The sequence below is a fragment of the Anguilla rostrata genome, chromosome 13 (assembly GCF_018555375.3).
Source record: "Anguilla rostrata isolate EN2019 chromosome 13, ASM1855537v3, whole genome shotgun sequence".
Lineage (NCBI taxonomy): Eukaryota > Metazoa > Chordata > Actinopteri > Anguilliformes > Anguillidae > Anguilla > Anguilla rostrata.
This window is the reverse complement of record NC_057945.1, coordinates 8,649,032-8,663,804: the sequence shown is the minus strand read 5'-3', so window position 1 is coordinate 8,663,804 and position 14,773 is coordinate 8,649,032. Positions and strand designations below refer to the sequence as shown.

Genomic DNA, 14,773 nt, shown 5'->3' with positions numbered 1-14,773 from the left:
AATTAAACGACACCGGCTGTGGTCAAGCAAACGGAAGCTGCTCAGACATCTGGCACATTAGAGACCGTGTGCGCTGTCTTTCCGTGTTAATTTGGTTATTTTAGAGACAGATCCAGGCACAGGCAAAGGATTTGCCTAAATACATACCCACAGACAGCATGTTTGCGGGGGAACAGCAAACAGTATAATCCTACATAATGGCATGAATCAAATAAAATCAAAGCGATTACCAAGTTTGCATTAATTAAAGAGGCTCCTCCGGTAATTAAATAAGAAGAACGCTTTGCTTCCAGCGCAGTGGGACAGCGTTTTCAGTGGACTGGAATAGCATTGTGGGTCGTGCAGGCTGTGACATCACAAAGGTCAGACGTGATGTAATAAATCGCACCCATTGTGCTTCCACAGCCAGGGTCTTCCATGGCCTCTGGGGAGAAGAAATCTCTGTGTTTGATCAGATAAGCCAGATACATGATTTAGATAGCTGTACCTAATGAAGTGGCCACTGAATGGATACAAATGGACAATTCAGTACTAAAAAGCATTGCTCTAAGTCTCTAACCATACATTCCATAAAGAACACATAATATATAGATACACTGTATTGTATATCAAAGCAAGACGTGTATGGTATGTATTTTTATCTTTCATACTGCTGCAGAGACCAAATACCCCTTCTGCTGAAAGTTCACTGTACAGTTATTCAAATAATGTGAAATAAAGTGTTGAATGAGGCTGTGGTCATGATCTCAGAGATGACCCAGCAGCTCGGCCACCTCTGGTGCAGAAGCAGAGAGGGGGAAGGCATGTGACACGGAATCCTGGTGACAGTGATGTCACAGAGGGCAGCTGGCAGACGGGTGACACACGCCCTGCCGACGCATACCCTGCTCTCTCCTGACTCACTGATCTCCCAGGGGTAAGCTCCTGTCTCAGACCAGGCAGACTGTCTGTATTAATGACCTCCCTCAAGCCGCACCTATAAAACGGTTACTGCGGGCTGAGTCTCCTTATCGAAATGATTTTTCAAATACTATTGCAGTAGCGGATATAAAAATAGGACAGGAATTTATAATAAGTGTAAATACATAACTGTCTGGAGGTATTCACAGCGGTTTTTAAAAAGGACAGTATATGACTTCCGGAGGTCTTCCCTTTCTTGTTATAAAAGCCAGACAAAAGTCTCACCGTTATCCATAGCAACGGCAGCTCAAGGCTACAGCCAGACAGGATGTGCTTTTAGCACCTGAGAGCACCTTGTCTCTGATTCTTTTCAATGAGTTTGAAGCATTTTCTACCGTGCTTTTGTGCACTAGGCATCTCACATTTATCCACTCTGGGCACCACCTCGCTGTTTTTCAGGAAGCACTTGGTGTGCACCAAGCTGCAATGGGCTAGGATTTTACTTTGACGTACTCCGAGGAAAAAAACACCCTAAATCACTGTCATTCTTTTCTCTGCTGTCCATTCCCATGGAAATGAAGAGGGGTCTCGGTTCTGCCGTCAGGGTCCACCGCAAACAAAGAATCCGCTTATCCACGGTTTTTTAAAGACAAACAACCAACCAAAATTTCAGGTGAAATTAGTTAGCTAGTACCATTAATGAAAGCAGCCAAGTGATTGACAGGAGTGGAGTGTAGTTACCTAGCAACAGTAAAAAAAAAGAAGATGCCTCCTGCACCTTTTTAAGAGTAGGCTTCACAAAATCAAGTCAGGTATTCTTTAGTCATTTTGATGAGCTAAAGCATATGGAGAGCAGATCACTAGACCACATCAAAACTTTAATTTTGTTTCTTTTCAGCCATTCAGATGCGGATTTGCTTTTGTGTTTTGGAACATTGTCTTGCTGCATAACCCAACTACACATTAGCTTCAGCTCACGGACTGATGACCAGACATTCTCCTTAGGAATTTCCCGAAATCATGGTTCCTTCAATAATGGCAAGTCATCCTGGTCCTGAGGCAGCAAAGCATCCCAACAGCATCACACTACCACCACCATGCTTGACTGTTTGGCATGCTGTTCTTACTGTTCCACTTTTGACTCATCTGTCCATGGAACATTATCTAAAAAGGCTTAGGGGTCAGAAGTGGTTTCTGTCTTGCTACTCTCCCATGAATCCCATTTTCCCCAGCCTCCTTCTTATTGAGGAGTCATGAACACTGACCTTAGCTGAGGCTAGAGATGCATGCGGTTCTTTGGGTGTTCTTCTGGGATCTTTTGTGACTTCCTGGATTAGTTGTAGCTGTGCCCTTGGAGACATTTTGGCAGGCCAGCCACTCCTACGAAGATTCACTACAGTTCCAAGTGTTCTCCATTTTGAGATAATGGCTCTCACTGTGGTTTGGTGGAGTCCCAGGGCCTTAGAAATGGCTTTGTAACCCTTTCCAGACTGATATATTTGAACAACTTTTTTCTCATCTCTTTTGCAATTTCCTTTTATTGTGTCATCGTGTACTTGGAAGAAACTTTGTGGCGTACAGTATACCTAAAAAAACTTTATGCTGGTGTATACCTGAACAACCTGGATTCTGAAGTATACCTGCAAAAATGATACACTAATGTACAGTATACCTGAAAAAACTATGCTGAAGTATACCTGAAGTATACTATTTTGTACTTAAGAATACTTGGAAGTATAATTAAAGTTCATACAAAGTATGCTCAGTATTCTAAGTATTCTATTTTTTCTATTTTTATATTATTTTCTATGAGTACCTACAGTGCCACAGGGAAGACCGTACAGGCTGGTGGAAAGAGGGAAGACTGAGCTCTTGGAAAAAAGGTGGAGGCTGTGATTCTGGTGTTAATGGTCTTAGAACTGGTGGTGATGTAAGTCTGCCTGTCTCCAGCCAATCTGCATCCGCCACCCTCCAAAAAAAAAAAAAAAACTGGTACAACTGCAATACAGCCAGGAGTGAGACAGAGTCTGCCATTCCAACCGCCCTTGCAGCCTCCAGTTGTCATGGAAACGCATCACTCCCACACCTGTCCGCTAGCCAAAAAACCTCAACTTCAAATGAACAAATCACTGGGTGGGAGTGGAGGAAGGGAGGTGTTGGAAGCTAAAAACTTGGATCACTGCAGCCCCCCTGGTCGCTTTAACCTCATTATTTATTTACAACTAAACACTAATGCGACTTGCTGCTCTTGATTTTCGGCACAACAAACACAAAAAACGTCTGGGAGGAATTCAGTTCCACCCAGAAGCCTGCAAACCTCTCCTGGTGTGCCAGAACAGACCACCTCCTCCCTTTTCAAACGAGGACGACTGCAACAAGCAGCAAGACAGCCACAGACTACCACGCTCTAAAATTCATTTTGGTCTGCCCTCTCTTGTAGTGTTCCTGAGGGAATACATTTGCTCAATTGCTTCTTACAGCACTAAGGGAAATTATTTTTTTTATTGAAACCATGCAGGTACAGTATTCTTTCAAATTTGAGTCATGTTGTTGCGTCTCTCTGGTTTGTCTCTCTGGTGTGTGTGTGTGTGTGTGTGTGTGTTTCACGGCTTCAGTAAGATTAACGGGCTCTCCTTCCCCAGGTACTGTGAATGAAAACAGGAGAGAGGCTGCTGTGCCAAAGCTGTAAGGTACCCAGTATGGTGAAGGCACTGCATTGCACCAAACCCAAGAGAAGAGGGACAGAGAGAGAAAGGGAGGGGGGGAGAAAGAGAAACAAAGAGACAGAGGGAGAGAGGAGGGGGTGATAGAGCAAGTACAAGATTAACCAGGAGAGAAAGAAAGAGGGGGAGAGAAACAGAAGGAAGGGGAAAGAGAGAAAGAGAGAGAGATGGAGGATCACTTTGGAAGGATTTCTCCCTGACTGACTGTAGTAGATATCAAAGGGGGGCGTGGGACTATGGCCAGATTCCAGAACATTCTTTCTTTCTTGCCTTTTGATTAATCTGCAAGGAATCATTTTTGCAATTACACTACCTACACAATCATTTTTTCACGTCAATCTTGTCTTCTTCTGTTAATCAAGAGCATGCCTAGATGGTGCACTACACGGATCTGCCAGAGGGACCAAGCTGAGAATAGAGCAGAGAGAGAGCCTGTTGCCATTATGCCCACCTTTTTAGTTTGACTGTTCACCACTGTGTACCACATGGAAAATGATTGGCGGTAACATTTCAGGAGAATCACATTCCCTCAGAATTAAGCACTGCTTCAGCTGGCGAGCTGAGGGGAAAGACGGGTGTAGCAGTGCTGGATGGTTTGGAGGTGGACAAGCTAAAAAAAAAACACATGGATCAATCCTGTGTACCTGGATATAGCCGTAACCAGGATTCCAGGAAACTGCATTTATATCAATCAACAAGGCAACTCCACATGGTCACTTGCTGTCTATCAACATGTTAAATACCAGTTCACTTAGAGTCTACCAACACACACATTCTGTAAGTCACTATATTATACTAACATTCCAGGTTTATAAAGGTTATTTGGAAATATAATGATAGATCAACCAAATAGCCAAGTCATACATTCCTTCCATGTTTTTCTTAATCACGGAAACCTGTCATTAGTAACAGGAACCTTTGCTGCTGTATTTGCTTATGGCAAGGCATAGCATTTGGAATGTGTTGACTTTAATGGAAGAAATTAAATATATTCATGTGAAGACATCCTCCATGCATGTGTCAGAATTTACACCAGGGCTGCCAAGGCTTCTCAGTGCTCCTCAAACACAGATTGCCCTCTCCTCATGTGCCTTGCTTTATTCAGACAGGTTGAAAGAAGAGAGATTGAGAAGGGACCACAGCTGAGGAAGACCATGGCGGAGGACCAAATCCCTGCCTGCACAAGGGGACCTGCTCTCGGTCGAAGAGTTGGTCGCCCCACGGACCATGTCACTTGCCCCACCATGAATGACAAGCTTTGATTCTACTGATGACAATTAAAAGTAACTCAGCATCAGGGAAGCTAAATGCTAGGTCGTGATAAAGCTAGCTTGTAGCTATCCAGCAAAGAGAGTTTCTGTCATTGAAACACCATCTTTAGAAATGTTTCCCTCCTCGGAGCTAGGGATTGTGTTCAGCAGGTTGTCATTGATTGAAACGCTTCCCTAAATCTCCTGAAGTGCTCTGATGACATTTCAGGTAAAACACAACCCCTGGGTCTGAAGAGGGAAACATATTAGAATATGTGCGTTACTTAGATCCATTAAATCTGTAAGTGGGAAATTTACAGTTAATCTGTGCCTAACAAAGCTAAACACTGGGTGTGGCTTGTTTTTGAGCCAGCTACCTTGTATGCAGCCATGAAGGCCTCTTATCAGGCTCTCTGAGGAATTCTGGGGACTCTGTTTGAAGGTCATGTTCCCTTTTCTTTTCTTTTTTTGATACATCTCTCAATGCAGCATATTTTAATCATCACTGCAAAGTTTGTAGCGGAAAATCGTAATTAAATGTACAGTATGTACCATTAGTTTGTGTTGATTTGACAGTAATTCATTGTGATTCTGTGACGTAAAATCCAAATACATTTGGGAAGAAATCTGTCTATGGTACAATAAACAAGGACTGAGACAGTTTTCCGAAGACAGAGTCAGTCTGCTGCATCTACATTCAATTTCGCTATTGATATCATCACAAGTATCTGGTGTGATATTGAGCATGTTCCGTTACAATGGGGCACTCGACGGCAGACAAAGACTTCCTCCCACGGCCAGCATTTTAATTGTCCACTCTTCAGAGAGCCTTTTTTCTTCCTGCTTAGCAGTTTCAGTAATTACAATTCACATCTGAGAATGCACCCGACAAATGGGCAGAAGTCCAAAAAAAAAACAAAAAACAAAACGCAACCAGGCTAAAGCCGGCGATTTTTTCTGAACCCTCGTGAAAGGAAAAAGGCGCCCACCGACAGGAATTGCATTTTGCTGCTGATATTGTAGATGATATCTCAGCTCAACTAGCTATGGTGTCAGGGGGCCAGAGTAAAGCAATCTATGAGTTTGACTGAGGCTGGTTCTGCCGGGAGATACCAATCAAGAGGGTTCTTACGGTCTCCTGGAAGGTTAGTAGCAGTGAAAGACATTTATACTGATGGAAGGTTACAAAATACAGCGTGATAGTTCTATTTTGTTTAGATTTTTATCGGATCGGAGGGTGGTTATAAATTAAATATACAGTATTCTTACAACATAGCAACACTTTACCCTCTCTTGATATTTACAAATCATGCCCTGGACTACATTCTTAAAGAAGGAAAAAATCGTGGGTAGACTGCTTGAAAAGCTGGTTTACAGTAAATATGCCTTTTCCTCTTCCCTTAATGAACAGATTCATTTTACTTGCTTTATTAATCATTTCAAGAGTATGTTTCTAGGAATGTTTTTTTTTTTTCAAAATTAGAAGTCAGCGTTCTAGGACTCCAACTTCAATTAAATAGTGATTGCTACATCAGCATTAGAATGTTCAGTTAAGGGCATTCAAATCACATATCCGTGATCTTATGCTTCAAAGTTGAGATGAGTTCTTTCTGTATTTCCTTATGTATTTTTAGCATTTTATATTTTATTAAGCCATTGCTCATTGCAGCATACACAATACTTGAAAAGCACAATACAGTTGAACATCAGATTTCACTATATCCAAACATGTAACTGAAAGCATATACAAGAGATGACTAAGCAAACTGAATGACTCCAAAAGAATAGCACACCGATTGCAGCCAATTTTCAATACTGCCATGTACTTTTCGGTTACAAAGGCCAACCAACTGCCTTTTGAACTGTTGTTGAATCACCACACCTGCACTGTCAGAAGAAATGGTTCCAAAAGGCTCCTCTGTGTCTCCATGGGGAAGCCATATCAAGTTCAAGGGTTCTTTGTCAGGCAAAATGGTTCAATCTGGGAGCTTTCACACTTTTCACAGCTACCATAGATGGTTCCATAAAGAACTAATAAGGGTGCCCCTATGAAGACAAGCCAAAGATTCATTTATTTATGAGTGTAGTGTTTACAGTCAAGGCACACATGGGAAAAGCTGTTTGGTTGTTGTCATTATATATGAGATATCTTCAGCCATCCCAGTGTCACTGTGCTTTCTGCAATAATGATGACAAAGGACCCAATGATAACAAGAGTACCTGTGGGGCCAATGTTCAAGTTCAGCATGTATTTATTTGTTTCTCATTTTTTGACATCGCCCCACTTCTAAAATTCCCTGCTGCATTCCCACTGCAGGTGACTTCCCTTGCCCTCCCCTCCCCTGCTACCAGACAGCAACTGTTAATTCGTTCCTCAGTTTGCTGACTTTCCACTGCTCTACCGTTACTTTAGCGTCACAATCGTTCTCCATGACAACCAGCGTCAATCGTCTGTAATAACCGGTAATAACCAGGGCCTGGGAAAATATTCTTAGAGTATTTCAGTATTTCAGGCTTTCAATCTGCCTATCAGAGTGTGGCAAATATAGAACATTATCGTTATCACAACAACATATTTTCCTTTGTACTGAGAAGAGGAGTAGATCTTTACATATAATTCCTCGATTCAATCTACCTGCAGTGCTTAACTTTGCTTATCTATATAAATAAAGAGTGTTCAAAAATAAATTGTGCTCCTTTTATTTGTATACAGAGTGAATTACCAGTAAGGAGTAAGTAGTTTAACCTCCACTTTGTCAAAGTCAGTGTGGTGTCAGTCAGCCAAGCTTGTGTCAAGTAAATAAATGCATAGCTGGCAGCCAAACTCCTGTGCCTGCAGTGTCATGCCCAGAACAGACTCTATAGAGTGCCTGAAGGTCAATCTAATGCCCAGTACATACTCAACACACTGGTGCCCACAAACACTAGTGTACATACTGGATATGGGGTTTTGACCGTGTAGCTGATTACCTGAAACAAATATCAACATGAGGTTTGACGGATTCATCCACAATCCACAATGAGGCAGGTGAAAAGCTATCCACCAGAAGAAATGCATGGCCACAATATGCAGTATATTGTATTGTACTGTATTATTGCATTTTATTGTATTGTATTAAAACCTCAATTTAACCATACAAATTAATTTAAATGTTTATTGTAACTACCTTTAACATTTTAAGGTGAAATGCTATTTAAGCATTCAGTAAATGCTGAAGATTTTTAATGCCTCTATAATTTAAAGTCAGAGCCTACCCTACACAATAAAAAGCTGCAGTTAGAAGGTTACTTGATATGTATCTCTGTGTCTGCTCGGTAGCTTTAAATAATTGCATTTCCCATCTCTAGCTACCTATAGCTAAATATAACTTTTACTAGTAATTTGCTGCTGTTCCAAATTTCAAATCTTTATTGACTGCCGCAGTGCAGAACCACAGCTCGAATTTAACTAGTTTCAACATCTGAATGCATCAATTCGCAAACATGCTGAACATGCAAGAGTGCCCGGCATTGCGTGATGATGTCGCTGTCTTGGAATGGATGCAGGATCATACATCCTCCAGTGTATATGGGAAATGACTTGTGACATACGCTGGCTTCCTATTTTACAAATCATTCCGTGACACACAGTGAGAAAAGAACATAATAAATGTACAAAGACCGATAAGTACTGAAATGAATGGCAAAAGGACATAACTGACGGGGGGCCAGGCTACTTAATTACATAATTAATATACATTAATAAAAATATATTTTACCTCCCGCCTTTTAATTCAGATTACTAATCAGCTGTAGCAGCAAATCCATAGTAAATTCATGTATGTCAATGTTTACTTCATGTATGAGTTCCTTTTTCTAACATTGTAATGTTAGAGTAAATAGAAGTGATGTGGCAATAGGGATTTTGGCTCAATCTTCAGCAAGCTTTGATACAGATACAGCTCATAATTGACCAAACATTCCCACCTACCCACATCTTTCCCCACAGAGATGAGCATCAGCATCACCAAAAAATAAACACATCTGCTGTTTTAACACTCCCCTGAAACGCACTTCTGAAAACACTTGCATGATGATGTCACTGGTATTAAGACGCCAAGCCTCATCGGAGGCCAGTGAACCTACTGATTTCACCTCACTCTGTTTCCCCACATATTTTATTCAGAACTAGCATTACACTGGGGAAAGCCTGGTATCACTATTAAATTTGATGGGAGGCACAAGTGCACATCTGGATCAAAACACTGCTCTTGACACTGTGTGCAGTGTCTCTCTTTTTCATCTCATCTCTCTTTTTCTCTCACGTGCTTTGTCTTTCTCTGTCTCTGTCAATTATCACTTGACTTTCCGCACCCCATCAACCCCCTCCCCCTTTTTTGTGAAAACCATATTACATCACAGAGCATTAAGGGCTAAGGATTAGCCTACTTCAACAATCCCCCCCCCCCCTCCCATCCCATCCCCATCCCCCATTCCCCATTCCCCATTCCTTGCCATACAGAGCCTGCCGTCACCTACAGTACACAAACAACACAACCCTCACACCTTGGGCAGCAAGATGCAACATTGCTCTGATAAACAACAACACTGCCCTCTGCTGTGTAAAATAAGGATTGCATTCGCCGTAAACACCCACGCATCCAACTGCAGGCGTACGGTGCTCAAAGGCAGGGCAGCCAAACACTGCTCCTGGAGATCTAACGTCCTGCAGGTTTTCACCTCAGCCCTTACAACGCACAGCTCATCCAACAGCTAGAGATCTGCATTGAGCTGCTAATGAGTAGAATCCAGCGTGTCAAATTAGGGTTGAGATGAAAACCTACAGGATGGTAGGTCTCCAGGAGCAGGGTTGGGCGACCCAGCCGAAAGGTGATCAATCCGGGATTCATCTAAATATCAACGTGTGTCAATAATAATGGGGCCGCATGAGTATGACATGATTTCTAACGTAGTCTTTTGGTATGGTGCTAAATCAGGGTAACTATGTCTTGGATTACAGTAAAGAGGACAGGGCATTATTAGGAACATAATGATATGCTTTATTTGTTTATATGGGATCTATGGGATGAGAAAAACTTAGTCATACAAATTTTTAGGAATCAGAAATCTTGCCTGGACAGATATTTTTAGTCCCAAAAAAGAAATGTCCAGGAAAAATGAGGACCCCTGGTCAGTTTAACTACGTAACTTATTCACAGCATGGATGTGTGCATTGCATGATCATTTTGGGGGGGGGCCACAGCTTGTTTCCATTCCTGAAGTTAGAGTGCCCCCTAGTGCCACCTTAAAATAATAACAGCTCTCATGTACCATTACATCACTAAATCAAGATTTCTTTCATTATATTACCTGATGCATCTGGCCGAAATTAAATGGCACGACTTCATCGATTTTGTTAATACTGATGATGAGTCTGGCACAAAAAATAAAATAACTGTGTGTGACACAGGAGTTTTATGGTAGAAAGTGTCAAGCCATATTGGAAATCAATGTCTCATTTGAAAGAAGATGCAGTAATTCAATAAAGAAAAAAAACTCCATATATATATTACCAGCAAATGTAGGATCTACAGGAGTTTATTAGCGTGGATTTATATCAGACCTAGAGTGATCGATGTGAGCAACATCAAAATGCTTTTAAAGCCTTTTTTGTGTCTGATTCCACTGTCATAGACTCCCACCGGTTCCCACACTCACTAGAAAAACCATGAAAAAATTTAGCACATAAGCAAGTCCACAAAACCACAGACCCTCGTTCTCCAGGGTATAAAACATGATACTGTTTTGCCACAAAAATTTAATGAAAACCAATAAAATCTGATCATATCACAGAAAGCCACCAGGTGGCAACCAAGAGCAGAAGTACGTAGAGCCAGTGAACTGGCAGACAATCAACAGAAAGCACTTCAGCATTTCATTGTTCCACGGCAACAGTGACTCAGGGTAAGCAAATGGCTCCATCATTAAACCTGGGAGTAAGAAATGCAAAGAGCCTCTCCTAATCAATACAGACTAGCAAGCTGTGCTGCAGTAGGAATCCCCGGTGGTGGAAACAATGGGTTGGATGCAACGGAGCCACACGTTCCAGCCTGTAGCTGGGCCCAGGTCGGGCTGACCCGGGGGGCCACAGCACCACCCTTGCTCCTGTGCACATGCAGGAATTTAATGCCCTCCAGGTGGGTTTTTCCACTGCGACTCCACAGAAAGCGGTGTGACCTGCCAACTCCCACGCTAGCCTCCATACCAGGCCAGTGAACGTCTTGTGATAATTAGGAGGATAATGGAGTGCGATTTATAGCACCTTCTCGTTATGATTTTAAAACACTTTACAGTGAAAGGGGGCATTCACCTCAACCACCACCATCTGTAGCAGTGATCTGCAAGGCAGACATTTTAAGCCAGAATGCTCAGCACACATTGGTGTAGATGGAGATCAGGGATGCACTAAGATTAATTCTTTTGGCTGATACCAATACTATTTGATTGTATTGTATATATTTTATACCACTGAATAACTTAAATCAATTTTGCTTTTGATTTATGCTCTTTGGTGAAAAAAGTTCAATTACAAAGCTACAAGGTGATGGAAAAACTGCACTCAGTGGCCACTTTATTAAGTTCACCTGCTCATGAACATAAATTGCCTGCTCTTCAAAACAGTGAATCATGTGGCTGAAACTCAATATATAAAGTATACAGCCATGGTTAAGAGATTCAGTTGTTGTTTGATCAAACATTGGAATTAAAAATGTGTCTAAGTGAATTGGACCTTGGTATGATTGATGGTGCCAGACATGGTGGTTCCAGCATCTCAGAAATGGCTGCCCTCCTGGGATTTTCATGCACTACAGTCTCTAGAGTTTATAGAGATGGTGCAATAAATAAAAAATATCCAGTGAGCAGAAATTCTGTGGGCAAAAACACCTTGTTAGTGAGCGAGTTCAGAGGACAATGGGAAGAATTGTTCAAGCAAACAGAAAGTGTGAATGACCACATTTTGTTCAGATGGTAACATGAAAAAACACAGGGCCAAGTTACTTAAAATAATTTAAGAAAAATTGCGCTAGCACTGCTTTGGAATACAGCATGTTTAATTCATTTGAGCAATAATAGCCAATTTTATTTATTGTAACTTGGCCTAATTTTGATGTCAGTAGTTTTAATGGTAGGCCTAGATTTTGCAAGTTTGAATTACTGACTTTTAGACAATGCTTTGTATGTGTAACTTGACATTTCTGTACATTGAAAACATGTTTTTTTCAGATATCATTTCTTTTTGTACTGTGTTTGTTATGAGTAAGTGATAATAGTAATGCATATATATGTAGGCTATGAGAGACATACGTACACATAAATACAAGCAAACACATACATTCCAGCTGAAAGAAAAACATAGGCATGGATTCAGTAATTTTTCCTTTACCATGAATGACAAATAAATGAACATGTTTTTTTAAATGGAAGTGTTTATAATGGGGTATTGTGGACACGACACACCTACCAATTATTTATATGTCGGGAGAGAATCTATAGGATAAACTAACATTAATTTGGAAACATGGTGTTTGCAGGGTAGCTACAGTAGCCAAGTTAAAATGTAGTTAACAGGAAAAATGGCACAGCAGTCAATTTGACCATTCTCACTTTAAGAAAATCAATATACCTACCATGAAGAAGTCATTATCTTGCACCGGTTACCATATGACCAGTTCTTTTACAGAAGGTAGATGACAGTTTCAGGTTTGAAGAGTGTTGTTTTAGCAAGGGTATTGTAAAAAAATGTGAAAGATACCCATCCCTCGTCATGAAACAATATTATGTGGAGTTTGCGCATTTCATACGAGCATACTCAAAATACATGTGCAGAATTGTCATCTTTTTCAAGTGGAACGTTTGTATATATCTGTCATCTACTTGCCGCTCAACTCGGGTTTTTCACTGACAGAAAAAGTTGCTCCAACTTCTACACTCACAGAGAATTCCCCCTCATTGCTTATGTCACGCAGTGATTGATAGTCTTCTCTGGTCTGTTGTGGTCTGTTGTTGTTTTTCGACTCTATTTGTGGGCTGTGCACCAGGTGGGCACCCGCCAGGATGAGATGAGGAGCTGAGTCTGAAGTGGCTTTGCTCATATCCTCCAATTTTGGGACATTGGAGGGAGAGGGAGGACACAAAGATCTATTCCCAAGGCACAAAGGAGACAAGGCGGTAGTACAGGAAAAGGAGGATATCATTTTTTGAGTATTAGGATGCATCCTTTTTCAGTGTTTGACATTCAGTACTTGCCACATGCCTTCCTCTGACCAAATGCAACCCATTACAATTAGTACCCTATCAACAAATTGCTTTGCGAGGGTCACAAATGATAGCTAATTGTATAATTAGTCAGGTGACTGTCACAATCCCATGCCCACAGTGACCCTGCAGAGATTTAGATGGTAATGCAAATTGAAATCATTTTTGCCATCTGCCATAGATAAAAGAGTGTCCCTATCTATAGAGCCACATGCCTAGACTAGGCCACTGTTTTAGGGCTGGAATCTTGACCAAGTGTCATCACTTTATGTGGAATCATTTAGGATTATAAGAATTTTTGTCCACTGCAAATTCATTAGATTACTGCAACCATGTTTTTCACAGCACCATTTTATAATATTTTAGATAAAGGTCTTCATCTTTATTTGAAGTATACCAAATTTTACTGAAATTGGCCATGTTGTTTACACTATATTATCAAAAGTATCTGAACACCCCTTGGTCTGGGGCTGTTTTTCATGGTTTGGGCTAGCCCCTCAGTTCCAGTGAATGCAAATCTTAACACAAATTCAAGACAATTCTTTGCTTCCAACTTTGTGGAAACAGTTTGGAGAAGACCCTTTCCTGTTTCAGCTTGACAATGCCACAGGGCATCCAGCGAGGTCCATATGGAAATGTTTTTTTCAAGATCGGTGTGGAAGAACTTGACTGGCTGCACACAGCCTTGACCTCAACCCCATCCAACACCTTTGGGATCAATTGGGAAGCCAACTGTGAGCCAGGCCTAATCGCCCAATCAGTGCCCGACATCACTAATTCTCTTCTGGCTGAAGAAATGAACCAAAATATAGTATAAAGCCTTCCCAGAAGAGCGAAGGTTTGTTGTAGCAGCAAAGGTAGACCAACTCCATATTAATGGCCATAATTTTGGATGAGACGTTGGATGTCAGGAGTCCTCATGTTTTTTGCCATGTAGTGTATGAGGATATGGCTTTTTAAATGTATTATTTAAATTTCAGAATGGCAGAAAACCCAATGTGGTAAGCTTTATAGGTAACTGAGGCAGAATTAGTTCCTTGCTTGATTCAGAGTCTAAATTCAGGAGAAAAGGAATCAATCAAACTTTTACCCCACCATCATGTTTAGCCTCTGGGCCTCCCTCAGTTTGTAAAAACTGCTCTGTTTTAGTACCGACAATAACGAGGAACTGATGAAGCTACCAAATACAAGCCTGACTGGCTCATGTTAAATGAGCCAGAGAAGTATCCATTACATTACATTTATGTATCAATCTGATATTGGCAGTATATAGCCTACCCAGTGTGACTTAAACAGCATTTTTTTTACAAATATATCAACACATACACACACATTATATTGGTACTATATGCATTAACAATGGGGCTTGTCTTGTTCTCTCCTACCTCAGCTTTAGATATATCAGAGTTCTGCCCAACCCCTTGAACTCTCATGCACACGATTGCTGGGAGATGGCCAAGCTGCCGTAACCATGGTAACCCAACGCTGCCTAACTAGGAGCTCTTCTCAAAAGCAGACCTAATTGTGCTTTTTTTTCAAGTCTCACACATCGCACACACATTGCACAGAACAAGTTCAGCTCTGCAGCCGCAAAAAAGACCACTT

At 41.2% G+C, this 14,773-nt stretch overlaps 1 protein-coding gene and 1 long non-coding RNA gene across 6 annotated transcripts in view; one reads left to right on the top strand and one right to left on the bottom strand.

Annotated features, from left to right (window-relative positions):
• Window positions 1-14,773, bottom strand: part of slc12a5a (solute carrier family 12 member 5a) — a 173,987-nt gene that overhangs the window by 152,644 nt on the left and 6,570 nt on the right. The gene's annotated exons all lie outside the window — the stretch shown is intronic.
• On the top strand, window positions 2,935-5,430 carry LOC135238172 (uncharacterized). The gene is made up of 2 exons (XR_010325029.1): window positions 2,935-3,418; window positions 3,543-5,430. It is a non-coding gene; the product is annotated as an uncharacterized LOC135238172 (long non-coding RNA).